General features: G+C 41.0%; 1 protein-coding gene across 2 annotated transcripts in view; it reads right to left on the reverse strand.

Moving 5' to 3' along the window:
- ZNF839 (zinc finger protein 839) overlaps positions 1-21,398 on the reverse strand; it is a 62,918-nt gene that overhangs the window by 1,447 nt on the left and 40,073 nt on the right. The gene's annotated exons all lie outside the window — the stretch shown is intronic.

The following is a 21,398-nucleotide window of genomic DNA, read 5'->3' on the forward strand; positions in this document are numbered from 1 at the left end:
TGTTGACAGCCCCCTGATCAGCTGGCTATTTTTTTATCAATTGACTTGTATTTTAGCCAGTTAGAGCAGTGTCTGTGCTCACGCCCGTGGAGTTGTGACTATGTTATCTATATGGCTCACATGAACTAACAGTCTCCTGTTGTGAAACACTAATTTAAAAAGCATGTGATAAGAGGCTGTCTATAGTGGCTTAGAAGCAGTCAAAAATTTAGAGGTTTAAATGTTATAAAGTACATTAATATAACAATGTTGGTTGCGCAAAGCTGGGGTATGGGTAGTAAAGGCCTTAGCTATCTTTTTAACAATAACAATTTTGGTGCTGACTGTCCCTTTAAAGGGACAGTCAAGTCCAAAATAAACTTTCATGATTCAAATAAGGCTTTGTCATTTTAAACAACTTTCCAATTAACTTTTATCACCAATTTTGCTTTGCTCTCTTGGTATTCTTAGTTGAAAGCTAAACCGAGGTAGGCTCATATGCTAATTTCTTAGACCTTGAAGGCCACCTCTTATGTGAATGCATGTTGACAGTTTTTCACCACTAGAGGGTGTTAGTTCATGTGTTTCATATAGATAACATTGAGCTCACGCACGTGAAGTTACCTAGGAGTAAGCACTGATTGGCTAAAATGCAAGTCTGTCAAAAGGACTGAAGTAAGGGGCATAATTTGCAGAGGCTTAGATACAAGGTCATTTCAGAGGTAAAAAGTATTATTATAACCATGTTGGTTATGCAAAACTGGGGAATGGGTAATAAAGGGATTATCTATCTTTTTAAGCAACAAAAAATCTGGTGTTGAATGTCCCTTTAAATACAACTCCATAGTGGATCTAATCTATCTGATTAGATCTGTGTTTGTTGCAAAAACATAATTTATGTAAGAACTTACCTGATAAATTCATCTTTCATATTGGCAAGAGTCCATAAGCTAGTGACGTATGGGATATACAATCCTACCAGGAGGGGCAAAGTTTCCCAAACCTCAAAATGTCCCCCCTCACCACACCCACAATTCAGTTTAACGAATAGCTAAGTAGTGGGGTGATAAAGGAATAAAAAGCATCAACAAAGGAATTTGGAAATAATTCTGCTTTATACAAAAAAAATCATAACCACCATAAAAAAGGGTGGGCCTCATGGACACTTGCCAATATGAAAGAAATTAATTTATCAGGTAAGTTCTTACATAAATTATGTTTTCTTTCATGTAATTGGCAAGAGTCCATGAGCTAGTGACGCATGGGATAGCATTACCGAAGATGTGGAACTCCACACAAGAGTCACTAGAGAGGGAGGGATCTCTAGTGAAAAACAGCCATTTTTCGCTGAAAAAAATTATCCACAACCCAAAATACAAAATTTATTCTCATGAAATGAAAAAAACTTAAAAAACATAAGCAGAAGAATCAAACTGAAACAGCTGCCTGAAGAACTTTTCTACCAAAAACTGCTTCCGAAGAAGCGAATACATCAAAACGGTAGAATTTAGTAAATGTATGCAAAGAAGACCAAGTTGCTGCATTGCAAATCTAATCAACTAAAGCTTCATTCTTAAAAGCCCACAAAGTGGAAACTGATCTAGTAGAATGAGCTGTAATTCTCTGAGGCGGGGATTGACCCGACTCCAAATAAGCTTGATGAATCAAAAGCTTTAACCACGATGCCAAAGAAACAGCAGAAGCCTTCTGATTTTTCCTAGAACCAGAAAAGATAACAAATAGACTAGAAGTCTTCCTGAAATCTTTAGTATTGCAAAGCTCTTACCACATCCAAAGAATGTAAGGATTTCTCCAAAGAATTCTTAGGATTAGGACAAAAGGAAGGGACAGCAATTTATCTATTAATGTTGTTAGAATTCACAACCTTAGGTAAGAATTTAAATTTAGTCCGCAAAATCGCCTTATCCTGATGAAAAATCAGAAAAGGAGATTCACAAAAAAGAGCAGATAATTCAGAAACTCTTCTAGCAGAAAAGATGGCCAAAAGAAACAACACTTTCCAAGAAAGTAGTTTAATGTCCAAAGACTGCATAGGCTCAAATGGAGGAGCCTGTAAAGCCTTCAAAACCAAATTAAGACTCCAAGGAAGAGAGATTGATTTAATAACAGGCTTGATACGAATCAAAGCCTGTACAAAACAGTGAATATCAGGAAGCTTAGCAATCTTTCTGTGAAATAAGACAGAAAGAGCAGAGATTTGTCCCTTCAAGGAACTTGCAGACAAACCCTTATCCAAACCATCCTGAAGAAACTGTAAAATTCTAGGAATTCTGAAAGAATGCCAAGAGAATTTATGAGAAGAACACCAAGAAATATGTCTTCCAAACTCGATAATAAATCTTTCTAGAAACAGATTTACGAGCCTGTAACATAGTATTAATCACTGAGTCAGAGAAACCTCTATGACTAAGAATTAGGCTTTCAATTTCCATACCTTCAAATTTAAGGATTTGAGATCCTGATGGAAAAACAGACCTTGAGTCAGAAGGTCAGGCATTAATGGAAGAGGCCAAGGTTGGCAACTGGACATCCGAACAAGATCCGCATACCAAAACCTGTGAGGCCAGGTTGAGCGCTTCTCTCTTTTTATTTATGCAAATTATGACATTTTGGGAAGTCTCCCTAAGTGTGATGCGGGAATCCAGACGTGGACCCATTGCTCAGTGTGCCTAGAGGGATATGGCTGCACCTCACTGACGAGGCCCACAATAGGCCGAAACGTAGGTCTGGGGTTTTGCCATTTCTCTCGTTCAGAGAGGGATTGCCTGGTATTTCGGGGCTGGACTGTACTGTGAAGTCAGGATCAGACTGATATGCTTCAGGAAATTTCTTCTCTGTGAAAGGCACATGTTGAGCAAAAAGAGGCTGCTTCTTGGGTGGTAACTAGCCATAGAGCAAGCTATTATACTATTGTTCGTTCCCAGGTTGAGCGCTTCTCTCTTAATTTATGCAAATTATGACATTTTGGGAAGTCTCCCTAAGTGTGATGTGGGAATCCAGACGTGGACCCGTTGCTCAGTGTGCCTAGAAGGATATAGCTGCACCTCACTGACGAGGCCCACAATATGCCGAAACGTACGTCTGGGGTTTTTCTGTTTCTCTCGTTCAGAGAGGGATTGCCTGGTATTTCGGGGCTGGACTGTACTGTGAAGTCAGGATCAGACTGATATGCTTCAGGAAAGTTCTTCTCTGTGAAAGGCACATGTTGAGCAATAAGAGGCTGCTTCTTGGGTGGTAACTAGCCATAGAGCAAGCTATTATGCTATTGTTCGTTCCCAGGTTGAGCGCTTCTCTCTTTATTTATGCAAATTATGACATTTTGGGAAGTCTCCCTAAGTGTGATGCGGGAATCCAGACGTGGACCCGTTGCTCAGTGTGCCTAGAGGGATATGGCTGCACCTCACTGACGAGGCCCACAATAGGCCGAAACGTACGTCTGGGGTTTTGCTGTTTCTCTCGTTCAGAGAGGGATTGCCTGGTATTTCGAGGCTGGACTGTACTGTGAAGTCAGGATCAGACTGATATGCTTCAGGAAAGTTCTTCTCTGTGAAAGGCACATGTTGAGCAAAAAGAGGCTGCTTCTTGGGTGGTAACTAGCCATAGAGCAAGCTATTATGCTATTGTTCGTTCCCAGGTTGAGCGCTTCTCTCTTTTTATTTATGCAAATTATGACATTTTGGGAAGTCTCCCTAAGTGTGATGCGGGAATCCAGACGTGGACCCGTTGCTCAGTGTGCCTAGAGGGATATGGCTGCACCTCACTGACGAGGCCCACAATAGGCCGAAACGTACGTCTGGGGTTTTGCTGTTTCTCTCGTTCAGAGAGGGATTGCCTGGTATTTCGGGGCTGGACTGTACTGTGAAGTCAGGATCAGACTGATATGCTTCAGGAAAGTTCTTCTCTGTGAAAGGCACATGTTGAGCAAAAAGAGGCTGCTTCTTGGGTGGTAACTAGCCATAGAGCAAGCTATTATGCTATTGTTCGTTCCCAGGTTGAGCGCTTCTCTCTTTTTATTTATGCAAATTATGACATTTTGGGAAGTCTCCCTAAGTGTGATGCGGGAATCCAGACGTGGACCCGTTGCTCAGTGTGCCTAGAGGGATATGGCTGCACCTCACTGACGAGGCCCACAATAGGCCGAAACGTACGTCTGGGGTTTTGCTGTTTCTCTCGTTCAGAGAGGGATTGCCTGGTATTTCGGGGCTGGACTGTACTGTGAAGTCAGGATCAGACTGATATGCTTCAGGAAAGTTCTTCTCTGTGAAAGGCACATGTTGAGAAAAAAGAGGCTGCTTCTTGGGTGGTAACTAGCCATAGAGCAAGCTATTATGCTATTGTTCGTTCCCAGGTTGAGCGCTTCTCTCTTTTTATTTATGCAAATTATGACATTTTGGGAAGTCTCCCTAAGTGTGATGCGGGAATCCAGACGTGGACCCGTTGCTCAGTGTGCCTAGAGGGATATGGCTGCACCTCACTGACGAGGCCCACAATAGGCCGAAACGTACGTCTGGGGTTTTGCCGTTTCTCTCGTTCAGAGAGGGATTGCCTGGTATTTCGGGGCTGGACTGTACTGTGAAGTCAGGATCAGACTGATATGCTTCAGGAAAGTTCTTCTCTGTGAAAGGCACATGTTGAGCAAAAAGAGGCTGCTTCTTGGGTGGTAACTAGCCATAGAGCAAGCTATTATGCTATTGTTCGTTCCCAGGTTGAGCGCTTCTCTCTTTTTATTTATGCCATGTTGGAGCTACCAGCAATACAAACGATTGTACCATGATGATTTTGGAGATCACTCTTGGAAGAAGAAATAGAGGCGGGAAAATATAAGCAGGTTGGCAACACCAAGGAAGTGTCAACGCATTCACTGCTTCCGCCTGAAGATCCCTGGACAGGTACCTGGGAAGATTGTGAGATCTATTTCTGGAAGACCCCACATTTGAAAAAACACATCTGGATGGAGGGACCACTCCCCCGAATGTAAAGTCTGACGGCTGAGATAAACCGTCGCTTCCCAATTGTCTACACATGGGATATGTACCGCAGAAATTAGACAAGAGCTTAATTCTGCCCAGGAAAGTATTTAAGATACTTCTTTCATAGCTAGGGGACTGAGAGTCCCACCCTGATGATTGACATATGCCACGGCTCTGATATTGTCTGTCTGAAAGCAAATGAACGGTTCTCTCTTCAACAGAGGCCAAACCTGAAGAGCCCTGAAAATTGCACGGCGTTCCAAAATATTGATTGGTAATCTCGCCTCTTGAGATTTCCAAACCCCTTGTGCTGTCAGAGATCCCCAAACAGCTACCCAACCTGAAAGACTCGCATCTGTTGTGATCACAGTCCAGGTTGGACGAACCAAAGAGGCCCCTAGAACTATACGATGGTGATCTAACCACCAAGTCAGAGATAGTCGAACATTGGGATTTAAGGATATTAATTGTGATATCCTTGTATAATCCCTGCACCACTGATTCAGCATACAAAGCTGGAGATGTCTCATATGAAAACGAGCAAAGGGGATCGCGTCCGATGCTGTAGTCATGAGACCTAAAACTTCCATGCATATAGCTACTGAAAGGAATGACTGAGACTGAAGGTTCCGACAAGCTGAAACCAATTTTAATCGTCTCTTGTCTGTTAGAGACAGAGTCATGGACACTGAATCTATCTGGAGACCTAAAAAGGTGACCCTTGTCTGAGGAATCAAGGAACTTTTTGGTAAATTTATCCTCCAACCATGTCTTTGAAGAAACAACACTAGTTGATTTGTGTGAGATTCTGCAGAATGTTAAGACTGAGTTAGTATCAAGATATCGTCCAAATAAGGAAACACCGAAATACCCCGTTCTCTGATTAGAGAGAGTAGGGCACCGAGAACCTTTGAAACGATTCTTGGAGCGGTCGCTAGGCCAAAAGGAAGAGCGACAAATTGGTAATGCTTGTCTAGAAAAGAGAATCTCAGAAACTGATAATGATCTGGATGAATCGGAATATGAAGATATGCATCCTGTAAGTCTATTGTGGACATGTAATGTCCTTGCTGAACAAAAGGCAGAATAGTTTTTATAGTCACCATTTTGAAAGTTGGTACTCTTACATAACGATTCAAAATTTTTAGATCCAGAACTGGTCTGAATGAATTTTCTTTCTTTGGGACAATGAATAGATTTAAATAAAACCCCAGACCCTGTTCCTGAAACGGAACTGGAATGATTACCCCTGATAACTCCAGGTCTGAAACACACTTCAGGAAAGCCTGAGCCTTTACTGGGTTTGCTGGAATTCGTGAGAGAATAAATCTTCTCACAGGCGGCGGTCTTACTCTGAATCCTATTTTGTACCCTTGAGAGACAATACTCTGAATCCATTGATTTTGAACCGAATTGGTCCAAACATCTTTGAAAAATCTTAATCTGCCCCCTACCAGCTGAGCTGGAATGAGGGCAGCACCTTCATGCGGACTTGGGGGCTGGTTTTGATCTCTTAAATGGCTTGGATTTATTCCAATTTGAGGAAGGCTTCCAATTGGAAACAGATTCCTTGGGGGAAGGATTAGGTTTCTGTTCCTTATTTTGCCGAAAGGAATGAAAACGGTTAGAAGCTTTAGATTTACCTTTAGGTCTTTTATCCTGAGGCAAAAAAACTCCCTTCCCCCCCAGTGACAGTTGAAATTATTTAATCCAACTAAGAACCAAATAACTTATTACCTTGGAAAGAAAGAGATAGTAATCTGGACTTAGAAGTCATATCAGCATTCCAAGATTTAAGCCACAAAGCTCTTCTAGCTAAAATAGCTAAAGACATAGATTTAACATCAATTTTGATATCATCAAAAATGGCATCACAAATAAAATTATTAGCATGTTGAATTGCAGGCCTGAGAAGATGACCTGAATATAAATAGGCTTTCCTTAGATAAGATTCAAGTTTCCTATCTAAAGGATCTTTAAAAGAAGTACTATCTTCCATGCAATAGTAGTATGTTTAGCAAGAGTAGAGATAGCCCCATCAACTTTGGGGATCTTTTCCCAAAACTCTAAAGTAACTGCTGGCAAAGGATACAATTTTTTAAACCTTGAAGAAGTAATAAAAGAAGTACCAGGTCTATTCCATTCCTTAGAAATCATATCAGAAATAGCATCAGGAACTGGAAAAACCTCTGGAGTAACCACAGGAGGTTTATAAACAGAATTTAAACGTTTACTAGTTTTAATATCAAGAGGACTAGTTTCCACCATATCCAAAGTAATCAACACTTCTTTTAACAAAGAACGAATATACTCCATTTTAAATAAAGTGTCAATATCTGAGGTAGGATCTTCTGAATCAAATAGATCCTCATCAAAGCAGGATATTTCAGCATGTTGCCGGTCATTTGAAATTTCATCAACTTTATGAGAAGTTTTAAAAGACCTTTTAAGTTTATTAGAAGGCGGGAAGGCAGACAAAGCATTTTGAATAGAATCAGAAATAAATTATTTTAAATTTACAGGTATATCTTGTGCATTAGATGTTGAGGGAACAGCAACAGGTAATGAACTACTACTGATGGATACATTCTCTGCATGTAAAAGTTTATCATGACAACTATTACAAACCACAGCTGGAGGTATAACCTCCACAAATTTACAACAAATGCACTTAGCTTTGGTAGAACTGTTATCAGGCAGCAGGGTTCCAACAGTGATTTCTGAGACAGGATCAGAGACATCTTGCAAATGTAAGAGAAAAAAACAACATGTAAAGCAAAATTATCAATTTCCTTATATGGCAGTTTCAGGAATGGGAAAAAATGTAAACAGCATAGCCATCTGATAGAGAAAAAGGCAAGAGGCATATAAAAATGGGGTCTTAAATAATGAAAATATTTGGCGCCAAATATGACGCACACAAAAAGAAAAATATTTTTTGCCGCCAAAAACGTCCGGGAATGACACACTCGCGTCACAGATGACGCAACCTGAATTGAAAAGACTCTGCGTCAACTAAGACGCCGGAAATGATGAATTTGCGTCAACGTAACTCGCGCCAAGAATGACGCAATAAACTTACCTAATTCTGCCCACAAATTTAAACGACAGTCAATTTGAAAAATAGAGACTAAACCCCAGGTAAGAAATACATTTTCCTAAAAACATAATTTATGCTTACCTGATAAATTTATTTCTCTTGTAGTGTATCCAGTCCACGGATCATCCATTACTTGTGGGATATTCTCCTTCCCAACAGGAAGTTGCAAGAGGATCACCCACAGCAGAGCTGCTATATAGCTCCTCCCCTAACTGCCATATCCAGTCATTCGACCGAAACAAGCCGAGAAAGGAGAAACCATAGGGTGCAGTGGTGACTGTAGTTTAATTGAAATTTAGACCTGCCTTAAAAAAGACAGGGCGGGCCGTGGACTGGATACACTACAAGAGAAATAAATTTATCAGGTAAGCATAAATTATGTTTTCTCTTGTTAAGTGTATCCAGTCCACGGATCATCCATTACTTGTGGGATACCAATACCAAAGCTAAAGTACACGGATGATGGGAGGGACAAGGCAGGAACTTAAACGGAAGGAACCACTGCCTGTAGAACCTTTCTCCCAAAAACAGCCTCCGAAGAAGCAAAAGTGTCAAATTTGTAAAATTTTGAAAAGGTATGAAGCGAAGACCAAGTCGCAGCCTTGCAAATCTGTTCAACAGAGGCCTCATTTTTAAAGGCCCAGATGGAAGCCACAGCTCTAGTAGAATGAGCTGTAATCCTTTCAGGAGGCTGATGTCCAGCCAAAAAGAAGGAGAGGTTGCCGAGGCCTTTTGACCTCTCCTCTGTCCAGAGTAAACAACAAACAGGTTAGATGTTTGACGAAAATCTTTAGTAGCTTGTAAGTAAAACTTCAAGGCACGGACTACGTCTAGATTATGCAAAAGACGTTCCTTCTTTGAAGAAGGATTAGGACACAATGATGGAACAACAATCTCTTGATTGATATTCTTGTTAGAAACCACCTTGGGTAAAAACCCAGGTTTTGTACGCAGAACTACTTTATCTGAATGAAAAATCAGATAAGGAGAATCACAATGTAAGGCAGATAACTCAGAGACTCTTCGAGCCGAGGAAATAGTCATCAGAAACAGAACTTTCCATGATAAAAGTTTGATATCAATAGAATGAAGGGGTTCAAACGGAACCCCTTGAAGAACTTTAAGAACCAAGTTTAAGCTCCATGGAGGAGCAACAGGTTTAAAAACAGGCTTAATCCTAACTAAAGCCTGACAAAATGCCTGAACGTCTGGAACTTCGGCCAGACGCTTGTGTAAAAGAATAGACAGAGCAGAAATCTGTCCCTTTAAAGAACTAGCTGATAATCCTTTGTCCAAACCTTCTTGGAGAAAGGACAATATCCTAGGAATCCTAACCCTACTCCATGAATAATTCTTGGACTCACACCAATGAAGATATTTACGCCATATCTTGTGGTAGATTTTCCTGGTGACAGGCTTTCGTGCCTGTATTAAGGTATTAATGACCGACTCGGAGAAGCCACGCTTTGATAGGATCAAGCGTTCAATCTCCATGCAGTCAGTCTCAGAGAAATTAGATTCGGATGATTGAAAGGACCTTGTATTAGGAGGTCTTGTCTCAGAGGCAGAGTCCATGGTGGAAAGGATGACATGTCCACCAGATCTGCATACCAGGTCCTGCGTGGCCACGCAGGCGCTATCAGAATCACCGATGCTCTCTCCTGTCTGATTTTGGCAATCAGTCGAGGGAGCAGAGGAAACGGTGGAAACACATAAGCCAGATTGAAGAACCAAGGAGCTGCTAGAGTATCTATCAGCGTCGCTTCTGGGTCCCTGGACCTGGATCCGTAGCAAGGAAGCTTGGCGTTCTGGCGAGACGCCATGAAATCCAGTTCTGGTTTGCCCCAACGATGGACCAATTGAGCAAACACCTCCAGATGGAGATCCCACTCCCCCGGATGAAAAGTCTGACGACTTAGAAAATCCGCCTCCCAGTTCTCTACGCCCGGGATGTGGATCGCTGATAGGTGGCAAGAGTGAGTCTCTGCCCAGCGAATTATTTTGGAGACTTCTGACATCGCTAGGGAACTCCTGGTTCCCCCTTGATGGTTGATGTAAGCCACAGTCGTAATGTTGTCCGACTGAAATCTGATGAACCTCAGTGTTGCTAACTGAGGCCAAGCTAGAAGAGCATTGAATATTGCTCTTAATTCCAGAATATTTATTGAAAGGAGTTTCTCCTCCTGAGTCCATGAACCCTGAGCCTTCAGGGAGTTCCAGACTGCACCCCAACCTAGAAGGCTGGCATCTGTTGTAACAATCGTCCAATCCGGTCTGCGAAAGGTCATACCCTTGGAAAGGTGGACCCGAGATAACCACCAGAGAAGAGTCTCTGGTTTCCTGATCCAGATTTAGTAGAGGGGACAAATCTGTGTAATCCCCATTCCACTGACTGAGCATGCATAATTGCAGCGGTCTGAGATGCAGGCGCGCAAATGGCACTATGTCCATTTCCGCTACCATTAAGCCGATTACTTCCATGCACTGAGCCACCGTAGGGCGCGGAATGGAGTGAAGAACACGGCAAGCATTTAGGAGTTTTGATAACCTGGACTCAGTCAGGTAATTTTTCATTTCTATAGAATCTATCAGAGTCCCTAGGAAGGAAACCCTTGTGAGAGGAGATAGAGAACTCTTTTCTTCGTTCACTTTCCACCCATGCGACCTCAGAAATGCCAGAACTATCTCTGTATGAGACTTGGCAATTTGAAAGCTTGACGCCTGTATCAGGATGTCGTCTAGATAAGGAGCCACCGCTATGCCTCGCGGTCTTAGAACCGCCAGAAGGGAGGCCAGAACCTTTGTAAAAATTCTCGGGGCTGTAGCCAACCCGAAGGGAAGAGCTACAAATTGGTAGTGCCTGTCTAGAAAGGCAAACCTTAGGAACTGATGATGATTCTTGTGAATCGGAATGTGAAGGTAGGCATCCTTTAAGTCCACTGTGGTCATGTACTGACCCTCTTGGATCATGGGTAAGATGGTCCGAATAGTTTCCATCTTGAATGATGGAACTCTGAGGAATTTGTTTAAGATCTTTAGATCCAAAATTGGTCTGAAGGTTCCCTCTTTTTTGGGAACCACAAACGGATTTGAGTAAAAACCCTGTCCTTGTTCCGTCTGGATGGATCACTCCCATTACTAGGAGGTCTTGCACGCAGCGTAGGAATGCCTCTTTCTTTATCTGGTTTGCAGATAATCTTGAAAGGTGAAATCTCCCTTGTGGAGGAGAAGCTTTGAAGTGCAGAAGACATCCCTGAGATATGATCTCCAACACCCAGGGATCCTCAACATCTCTTGCCCACGCCTGGGCGAAGAGAGAAAGTCTGCCCCCTACTAGATCCGTTGCCGGATAGGGGGCCGTTTCTTCATGCTGTCTTGGAGGCAGCAGCAGGCTTTCTGGCCTGCTTGCCCTTGTTCCAGGACTGGTTAGGTTTCCAGGCCTGCTTGGATTGAGCAAAAGTTCCCTCTTGTTTTGAAGCAGAGGAAGTTGATGCTGCACCTGCCTTGAAATTTCGAAAGGCACGAAAATTAGACTGTTTGGCCCTTGATTTGGCCCTGTCCCTGAGGAAGGGTATGACCCTTACCTCCAGTAATGTCAGCAATAATTTATTTCAAACCAGGCCCGAATAAGGTCTGCCCCTTGAAAGGAATGTTGAGTAATTTAGACTTTGAAGTCACGTCAGCTGACCAGGATTTAAGGCATAGCGCCCTACGCGCCTGGATGGCGAATCCGGAATTCTTAGCCGTTAGTTTAGTCAAATGAACAATGGCATCAGAAATAAATGAGTTAGCTAGCTTAAGTGTTCTAAGCTTGTCAATAATTTCAGTCAATGGAGCTGTATGGATGGCCTCTTCCAGGGCCTCAAACCAGAATGCCGCCGCCGCAGCAGTGACAGGCGCAATGCATGCAAGGGGCTGTAAAATAAAACCTTGTTGAATAAACATTTTCTTAAGGTAACCCTCTAATTTTTTATCCATTGGATCTGAAAAATCACAACTGTCTTCAACCAGGATAGTGGTACGCTTTGCTAAAATAGAAACTGCTCCCTCCACCTTAGGGACCGTCTGCCATAAGTCCCGTGTAGTGGCGTCTATTGGAAACATTTTTCTAAAAATAGGAGGGGGGGGGGGGTAAACGGCACACCGGGTCTATCCCACTCCTTATTAATGATTTCTGTAAACCTTTTAGGTATTGGAAAAACGTCAGTACACACCGGCACTGCATAGTATTTATCCAGTCTACACAATTTCTCTGGCACTGCAATTGTGTCACAGTCATTCAGAGCAGCTAACACCTCCCCAAATAATGCACGGAGGTTCTCAAGCTTAAATTTAAAATTAGAAATATCTGAATCAGGTTTCCCCGAGTCAGAGATGTCACCCACAGACTGAAGCTCTCCGTCCTCAGGTTCTGCATATTGTGACGCAGTATCAGACATGGCTCTTACAGCATCTACGCGCTCTGTATCTCGTCTAACCCCAGAGCTATCGCGCTTGCCCCTAATTTCAGGCAATCTGGCTAATACCGCTGACAGGGTATTATCCATGATAGCAGCCATGTCCTGCAAAGTAATCGCTATGGGCGTCCCTGATGTACTTGGCGCCATATTAGCGTGCGTCCCTTGAGCGGGAGGCAAAGTGTCCGACACGTGGGGAGAGTTAGTCGGCATAACTTCCCCCTCGACAGAACCCTCTGGTGACAATTCTTTTATAGATAAAGACTGATCTTTACTGTTTAAGGTGAAATCAATACATTTAGTACACATTCTCCTATGGGGCTCCACCATGACTTTTAAACATAATGAACAAGTAGTTTCCTCTGTGTCAGACATGTTTGTACAGACTAGCAATGACACTAGCAAGCTTGGAAACACTTTAAACCAAGTTAACAAGCAATATAAAAAAACGTTACTGCGCCTTTAAGAAAAACAAATTTTGTCAAAATTTGAAATAACAGTGAAAAAAGGCAGTTACATACACTGAAAAAATTTCGTTAGTGTAACAAGTTAGCAGAGCATTGCACCCACATGCAAATGGATGATTAACCCCTTAATACCAAAAACGGAATAACAATGAAAAAAACGTTTTTAAAAACAGTCCCAACAACTGCCACAGCTCTCCTGTGGCTGTTACCTTCCTCAAACACGACTTTTGAAGCCTTTTTAGCCCTTCAGAGATGTCCTATATCATGCAGGGAACTGCTGAGGCAAACTGAATGTCTGTCTGTAATTTTAGCTGCGCAGAAAAGCGCTAAAATAGGCCCCTCCCACTCATATTACAACAGTGGAAAGCCTCAGGAAACTGTTTCCAGGCAAAAAACATAATTTATGTAAGAACTTACCTGATAAATTCATTTCTTTCATATTAACAAGAGTCCATGAGCTAGTGACGTATGGGATATACATTCCTACCAGGAGGGGCAAAGTTTCCCAAACCTTAAAATGCCTATAAATACACCCCTCACCACACCCACAAATCAGTTTAACGAATAGCCAAGAAGTGGGGTGATAAGAAAAAAAGTGCGAAGCATATAAAATAAGGAATTGGAATAATTGTGCTTTATACAAAAAAATCATAACCACCACAAAAAAGGGTGGGCCTCATGGACTCTTGTTAATATGAAAGAAATGAATTTATCAGGTAAGTTCTTACATAAATTATGTTTTCTTTCATGTAATTAACAAGAGTCCATGAGCTAGTGACGTATGGGATAATGACTACCCAAGATGTGGATCTTTCCACACAAGAGTCACTAGAGAGGGAGGGATAAAATAAAGACAGCCAATTCCTGCTGAAAATAATCCACACCCAAAATAAAGTTTAACAAAAAACATAAGCAGAATATTCAAACTGAAACCGCTGCCTGAAGAACTTTTCTACCAAAAACTGCTTCAGAAGAAGAAAACACATCAAAATGGTAGAATTTAGTAAAAGTATGCAAAGAGGACCAAGTTGCTGCTGTGCAGATCTGGTCAACCGAAGCTTCATTCCTAAACGCCCAGGAAGTAGATACTGACCTAGTAGAATGAGCTGTAATTCTCTGAGGCGGAATTTTACCCGACTCAACATAGGCAAGATGAATTAAAGATTTCAACCAAGATGCCAAAGAAATGGCAGAAGCTTTCTGGCCTTTCCTAGAACCGGAAAAGATAACAAATAGACTAGAAGTCTTACGGAAAGATTTCGTAGCTTCAACATAATATTTCAAAGCTCTAACAACATCCAAAGAATGCAATGATTTCTCCTTAGAATTCTTAGGATTAGGACATAATGAAGGAACCACAATTTCTCTACTAATGTTGTTGGAATTCACAACTTTAGGTAAAAATTCAAAAGAAGTTCGCAACACCGCCTTATCCTGATGAAAAATCAGAAAAGGAGACTCACACGAAAGAGCAGATAATTCAGAAACTCTTCTAGCAGAAGAGATGGCCAAAAGGAACAAAACTTTCCAAGAAAGTAATTTGATGTCCAATGAATGCATAGGTTCAAACGGAGGAGCTTGAAGAGCTCCCAGAACCAAATTCAAACTCCAAGGAGGAGAAATTGACTTAATGACAGGTTTTATACGAACCAAAGCTTGTACAAAACAATGAATATCAGGAAGAATAGCAATCTTTCTGTGAAAAAGAACAGAAAGAGCGGAGATTTGTCCTTTCAAAGAACTTGCGGACAAACCCTTATCTAAACCATCCTGAAGAAACTGTAAAATTCTCGGTATTCTAAAAGAATGCCAAGAAAAATGATGAGAAAGACACCAAGAAATATAAGTATTCCAGACTCTATAATATATCTCTCGAGATACAGATTTACGAGCCTGTAACATAGTATTAATCACGGAGTCAGAGAAACCTCTATGACCAAGAATCAAGCGTTCAATCTCCATACCTTTAAATTTAAGGATTTCAGATCCGGATGGAAAAAAGGACCTTGTGACAGAAGGTCTGGTCTTAACGGAAGAGTCCATGGTTGGCAAGATGCCATCCGGACAAGATCCGCATACCAAAACCTGTGAGGCCATGCCGGAGCTATTAGCAGAACAAACGAGCATTCCCTCAGAATCTTGGAGATTACTCTTGGAAGAAGAACTAGAGGCGGAAAGATATAGGCAGGATGATACTTCCAAGGAAGTGATAATGCATCCACTGCCTCCGCCTGAGGATCCCGGGATCTGGACAGATACCTGGGAAGTTTCTTGTTTAGATGAGAGGCCATCAGATCTATCTCTGGGAGCCCCCACATTTGAACAATCTGAAGAAATACCTCTGGGTGAAGAGACCATTCGCCCGGATGCAACGTTTGGCGACTGAGATAATCCGCTTCCCAATTGTCTACACCTGGGATATGAACCGCAGAGATTAGACAGGAGCTGGATTCTGCCCAAACCAAAATTCGAGATACTTCTTTCATAGCCAGAGGACTGTGAGTCCCTCCTTGATGATTGATGTATGCCACAGTTGTGACATTGTCTGTCTGAAAACAAATGAACGATTCTCTCTTCAGAAGAGGCCAAAACTGAAGAGCTCTGAAAACTGCACGGAGTTCCAAGATATTGATCGGTAATCTCACCTCCTGAGATTCCCAAACTCCTTGTGCCGTCAGAGATCCCCACACAGCTCCCCAACCTGTGAGACTTGCATCTGTTGAAATTACAGTCCAGGTCGGAAGAACAAAAGAAGCCCCCTGAATTAAACGAAGGTGATCTGTCCACCACGTTAGAGAGTGCCGAACAATCGGTTTTAAAGATATTAATTGATATATCTTCGTGTAATCCCTGCACCATTGGTTCAGCATACAGAGCTGAAGAGGTCGCATGTGAAAACGAGCAAAGGGGATCGCGTCCGATGCAGCAGTCATAAGACCTAGAATTTCCATGCATAAGGCTACCGAAGGGAATGATTGAGACTGAAGGTTTCGACAGGCTGTAATCAATTTTAGACGTCTCTTGTCTGTTAAAGACAGAGTCATGGACACTGAATCTATCTGGAAACCCAGAAAGGTTACCCTTGTTTGAGGAATCAAAGAACTTTTTGGTAAATTGATCCTCCAACCATGATCTTGAAGAAACAACACAAGTCGATTCGTATGAGACTCTGCTAAATGTAAAGACTGAGCAAGTACCAAGATATCGTCCAAATAAGGAAATACCACAATACCCTGTTCTCTGATTACAGACAGAAGGGCACCGAGAATCTTTGTGAAAATTCTTGGAGCTGTAGCAAGGCCAAACGGTAGAGCCACAAATTGGTAATGCTTGTCTAGAAAAGAGAATCTCAGGAACTGATAATGATCTGGATGAATCGGAATATGCAGATATGCATCCTGTAAATCTATTGTGGACATATAATTCCCTTGCTGAACAAAAGGCAATATAGTCCTTACAGTTACCATCTTGAACGTTGGTATCCTTACATAACGATTCAATAATTTTAGATCCAGAACTGGTCTGAAGGAATTCTCCTTCTTTGGTACAATGAAGAGATTTGAATAAAACCCCATCCCCTGTTCCGGAACTGGAACTGGCATAATTACTCCAGCCAACTCTAGATCTGAAACACAATTCAGAAATGCTTGAGCTTTCACTGGATTTACTGGGACATGGGAAAGAAAAAATCTCTTTGCAGGAGGTCTCATCTTGAAACCAATTCTGTACCCTTCTGAAACAATGTTCTGAATCCAAAGATTGTGAACAGAATTGATCCAAATTTCTTTGAAAAAACGTAACCTGCCCCCTACCAGCTGAACTGGAATGAGGGCCGTACCTTCATGTGAACTTAGAAGCAGGCTTTGCCTTTCTAGCAGGCTTGGATTTATTCCAGACTGGAGATGGTTTCCAAACTGAAACTGCTCCTGAGGACGAAGGATCAGGCTTTTGTTCTTTGTTGAAACGAAAGGAACGAAAACGATTGTTAGCCCTGTTTTTACCTTTAGACTTTTTATCCTGTGGTAAAAAAGTTCCTTTCCCACCAGTAACAGTTGAAATAATAGAATCCAACTGAGAACCAAATAATTTGTTTCCCTGGAAAGAAATGGAAAGTAGAGTTGATTTAGAAGCCATATCAGCATTCCAGGTCTTAAGCCATAAAGCTCTTCTGGCTAAGATAGCCAGAGACATAAACCTAACATCAACTCTAATAATATCAAAAATGGCATCACAGATGAAATTATTAGCATGCTGGAGAAGAATAATAATATCATGAGAATCACGATTTGTTACTTGTTGCGCTAGAGTTTCCAACCAAAAAGTTGAAGCTGCAGCAACATCAGCCAATGATATAGCAGGTCTAAGAAGATTACCTGAACATAGATAAGCTTTTCTTAGAAAAGATTCAATTTTTCTATCTAAAGGATCCTTAAACAAGGTACCATCTGACGTAGGAATGGTAGTACGTTTAGCAAGGGTAGAAATAGCCCCATCAACTTTAGGGATTTTGTCCCAAAATTCTAACCTGTCAGGCGGAACAGGATATAATTGCTTAAAACGTTTAGAAGGAGTAAATGAATTACCCAATTTATCCCATTCCTTAGAAATTACTGCAGAAATAGCATTAGGAACAGGAAAGACTTCTGGAATAACCGCAGGAGCTTTAAAAACCTTATCCAAACGTATAGAATTAGTATCAAGAGGACTAGAATCCTCTATTTCTAAAGCAATTAGTACTTCTTTAAGTAAAGAGCGAATAAATTCCATCTTAAATAAATATGAAGATTTATCAGCATCAATCTCTGAGATAGAATCCTCTGAACCAGAAGAGTCCAAAGAATCAGAATGATGGTGTTCATTTAAAAATTCATCTGTAGAGAGAGAAGATTTAAAAGACTTTTTACGTTTACTAGAAGGAGAAATAACAGACAAAGCCTTCTTTATGGATTCAGAAACAAAATCTCTTATGTTATCAGGAACATTCAGCACCTTAGATGTTGAGGGAACTGCAACAGGCAATGGTACATCACTAAAGGAAATATTATCTGCTTTAACAAGTTTGTCATGACAATTATTACAAACAACAGCTGGAGGAATAGCTACCAAAAGTTTACAGCAGATACACTTAGCTTTGGTAGATCCAGCAGGCAGTGGTTTTCCTGTAGTATCTTCTGGCTCAGATGCAACGTGAGACATCTTGCAATATGTAAGAGAAAAAACAACATATAAAGCAAAATAGATCAAATTCCTTATAAGACAGTTTCAGGAATGGGAAAAAAATGCCAAACATCAAGCTTCTAGCAACCAGAAGCAAATGAAAAATGAGACTGAAATAATGTGGAGACAAAAGCGACGCCCATATTTTTTGGCGCCAAATAAGACGCCCACATTATTTGGCGCCTAAATGCTTTTGGCGCCAAAAATGACGCCACATCCGGAACGCCGACATTTTTGGCGCAAAATAACGTCAAAAATGACGCAACTTCCGGCGACACGTATGACGCCGGAAACGGAAAAGAATTTTTGCGCCAAAAAAGTCCGCGCCAAGAATGACGCAATAAAATGAAGCATTTTCAGCCCCCGCGAGCCTAACAGCCCACAGGGAAAAAAGTCAAATTTTTGAGGTAAGAAAAAATATGATAATTTAAAGCATAATCCCAAATATGAAACTGACTGTCTGGAAATAAGGAAAGTTGAACATTCTGAGTCAAGGCAAATAAATGTTTGAATACATATATTTAGAACTTTATAAATAAAGTGCCCAACCATAGCTTAGAGTGTCACAGAAAATAAGACTTACTTACCCCAGGACACTCATCTACATGTTTGTAGAAAGCCAAACCAGTACTGAAACGAGAATCAGTAGAGGAAATGGTAAATATAAGAGTATATCGTCGATCTGAAAAGGGAGGTAAGAGATGAATCTCTACGACCGATAACAGAGAACCTTATGAAATAGATCCCGTAGAAGGAGATCACTGCATTCAATAGGCAATACTCTCTTCACATCCCTCTGACATTCACTGCACGCTGAGAGGAAAACCGGGCTCCAACTTGCTGCGGAGCGCATATCAACGTAGAATCTAGCACAAACTTACTTCACCACCTCCCTTGGAGGCAAAGTTTGTAAAACTGATTTGTGGGTGTGGTGAGGGGTGTATTTATAGGCATTTTAAGGTTTGGGAAACTTTGCCCCTCCTGGTAGGAATGTATATCCCATACGTCACTAGCTCATGGACTCTTGTTAATTACATGAAAGAAATCAAGCCAGCCATGTGGAAAAAACTAGGCCCCAATAAGTTTTATCACCAAGCATATATAAAAACGATTAAACATGCCAGCAAACGTTTTATATTGCACTTTTATAAGAGTATGTATCTCTGGTAATAAGCCTGATACCAGTCGCTATTAAATCACTGTATTTAGGCTTAACTTACATTAATCCGGTATCAGCAGCATTTTCTAGCAAATTCCATCCCTAGAAAAATGTTAGCTGCACATACCTTATTGCAGGATAACCTGCTCGCCATTCCCCCTCTGAAGTTACCTCACCCCTCAGACATATGTGAGAACGGTAGTGGATCTTAGTTACTTCTGCTAAGATCATAGAAAACGCAGGCAGATTCTTCTTCTAAATACTGCCTGAGATGAAATAGTACACTCCGGTACCATTTAAAAATAATAAACTTTTGATTGAAGAAAGAAACTAACTATAATATACCACTTTCCTCTTACTACCTCCATCTTTGTTGAGAGTTGCAAGAGAATGACTGGGTATGGCAGTTAGGGGAGGAGCTATATAGCAGCTCTGCTGTGGGTGATCCTCTTGCAACTTCCTGTTGGGAAGGAGAATATCCCACAAGTAATGGATGATCTGTGGACTGGATACACTTAACAAGAGAAAAATGCATTTCCCAGATATGAAACTGACAGTCTGCAAAAAGGAAATATACTGAAGACCTGAATCATGGCAAATATAAGTACAATACATATATTTAGAACTTTATATAAAAACATAAAGTGCCAAACCATAGCTGAGAGTGTCTTAAGTAATGAAAACATACTTACCAAAAGACACCCATCCACATATAGCAGATAGCCAAACCAGTACGGAAACAGTTATCAGTAGAGGTAATGGTAAATTGAGAATATATTGTCGATCTGAAAAGGGAGGAAGAAGATGAATCTCTACGACCGATAACAGAGAACCTATGAAATAGATCCCCGTGAGGAAAACTATTGCATTCAATAGGTGATACTCCCTTCACATCCTTCTGACATTCACTGTACTCTGAGAGGAATCGGGCTTCAAAATGCTGAGAAGCGCATGTCAACATAGAAATCTTAGCACAAACTTACTTCACCACCTCCATAGGAGGCAAAGTTTGTAAAAGTGAATTGTGGGTGTGGTGAGGGGTGTATTTATAGGCATTTTGAGGTTTGGGAAACTTTGCCCCTCCTGGTAAGATTGTATATCCCATACGTCACTAGCTCATGGACTCTTGCCAATTACATGAAAGAAATGTAAAATAAAAAAGCTTGTGGGAGTTTCCATCAGCTGGTCAACAGTCCCTATTACATGTTTATACAAAGCAGAGCCAAACAAAACATTGTATAGACTATTAGAACATCTAGGCAAGAATCCCTTCTTGCTTTTTCCCAGAAGTATTCTGTATACATACTTACCAATGCACCAACTCTGGGTAAAATATACAAATGTTATATACATCTCATACTTTTTGCTTCCATTACTGTTTTTAAAAACAGAGGAGCAGCAAAATTAAACCAACTTGCTCTCATCATAGAAGATAGGTTTGATTTACTGCTAAGTGAAGCGGAAGATATGCAAAGCAGTGATTCTTATGAAATGGTGGATTTTAATCTTACGCTTTTATCTCCACCATAACATAAAATAATAAAATATTTATACACAAACATGCATTTCCTGTAGTATATATTTATTTTGCCTTGGAAATAAGCTTCACTTAGCAGCAATCAAACCTATCTTCGGCTGATGAGAGCCCATAAACTCAAAACTGCTATCCAGAAGTGGTTTTGATTTTAATCTCAGGCTTTTATCTCCCCCATAACAATTAATAAATTATTTATACACAAACATGCATTTCCTGTAGTGTCTCACTTTCACACAAATAAAAAAAAAAATGCAGATAAAAAACCTGAATGCTACCCATAGCTATATTCGACATTTGTTTATGAACAAATAGTCGAATACAAGTCTTATCTCCGTCCCTGGCACGAGTTAAAAACATTCTGATTCTGGCTGCAGTAACCGCCTAAAACTGTTTCAAAAGGCAATTCATTTTGTCAGGAAAAAAGGAAGTAAAATATTATTACCAGTTGACCAACCCTTTCCATTGGTTTTGAGTTTGAAAATTATTTGACC

This window comes from Bombina bombina, chromosome 1 (assembly GCF_027579735.1).
Source record: "Bombina bombina isolate aBomBom1 chromosome 1, aBomBom1.pri, whole genome shotgun sequence".
In the NCBI taxonomy this organism is placed as follows: domain Eukaryota; kingdom Metazoa; phylum Chordata; class Amphibia; order Anura; family Bombinatoridae; genus Bombina; species Bombina bombina.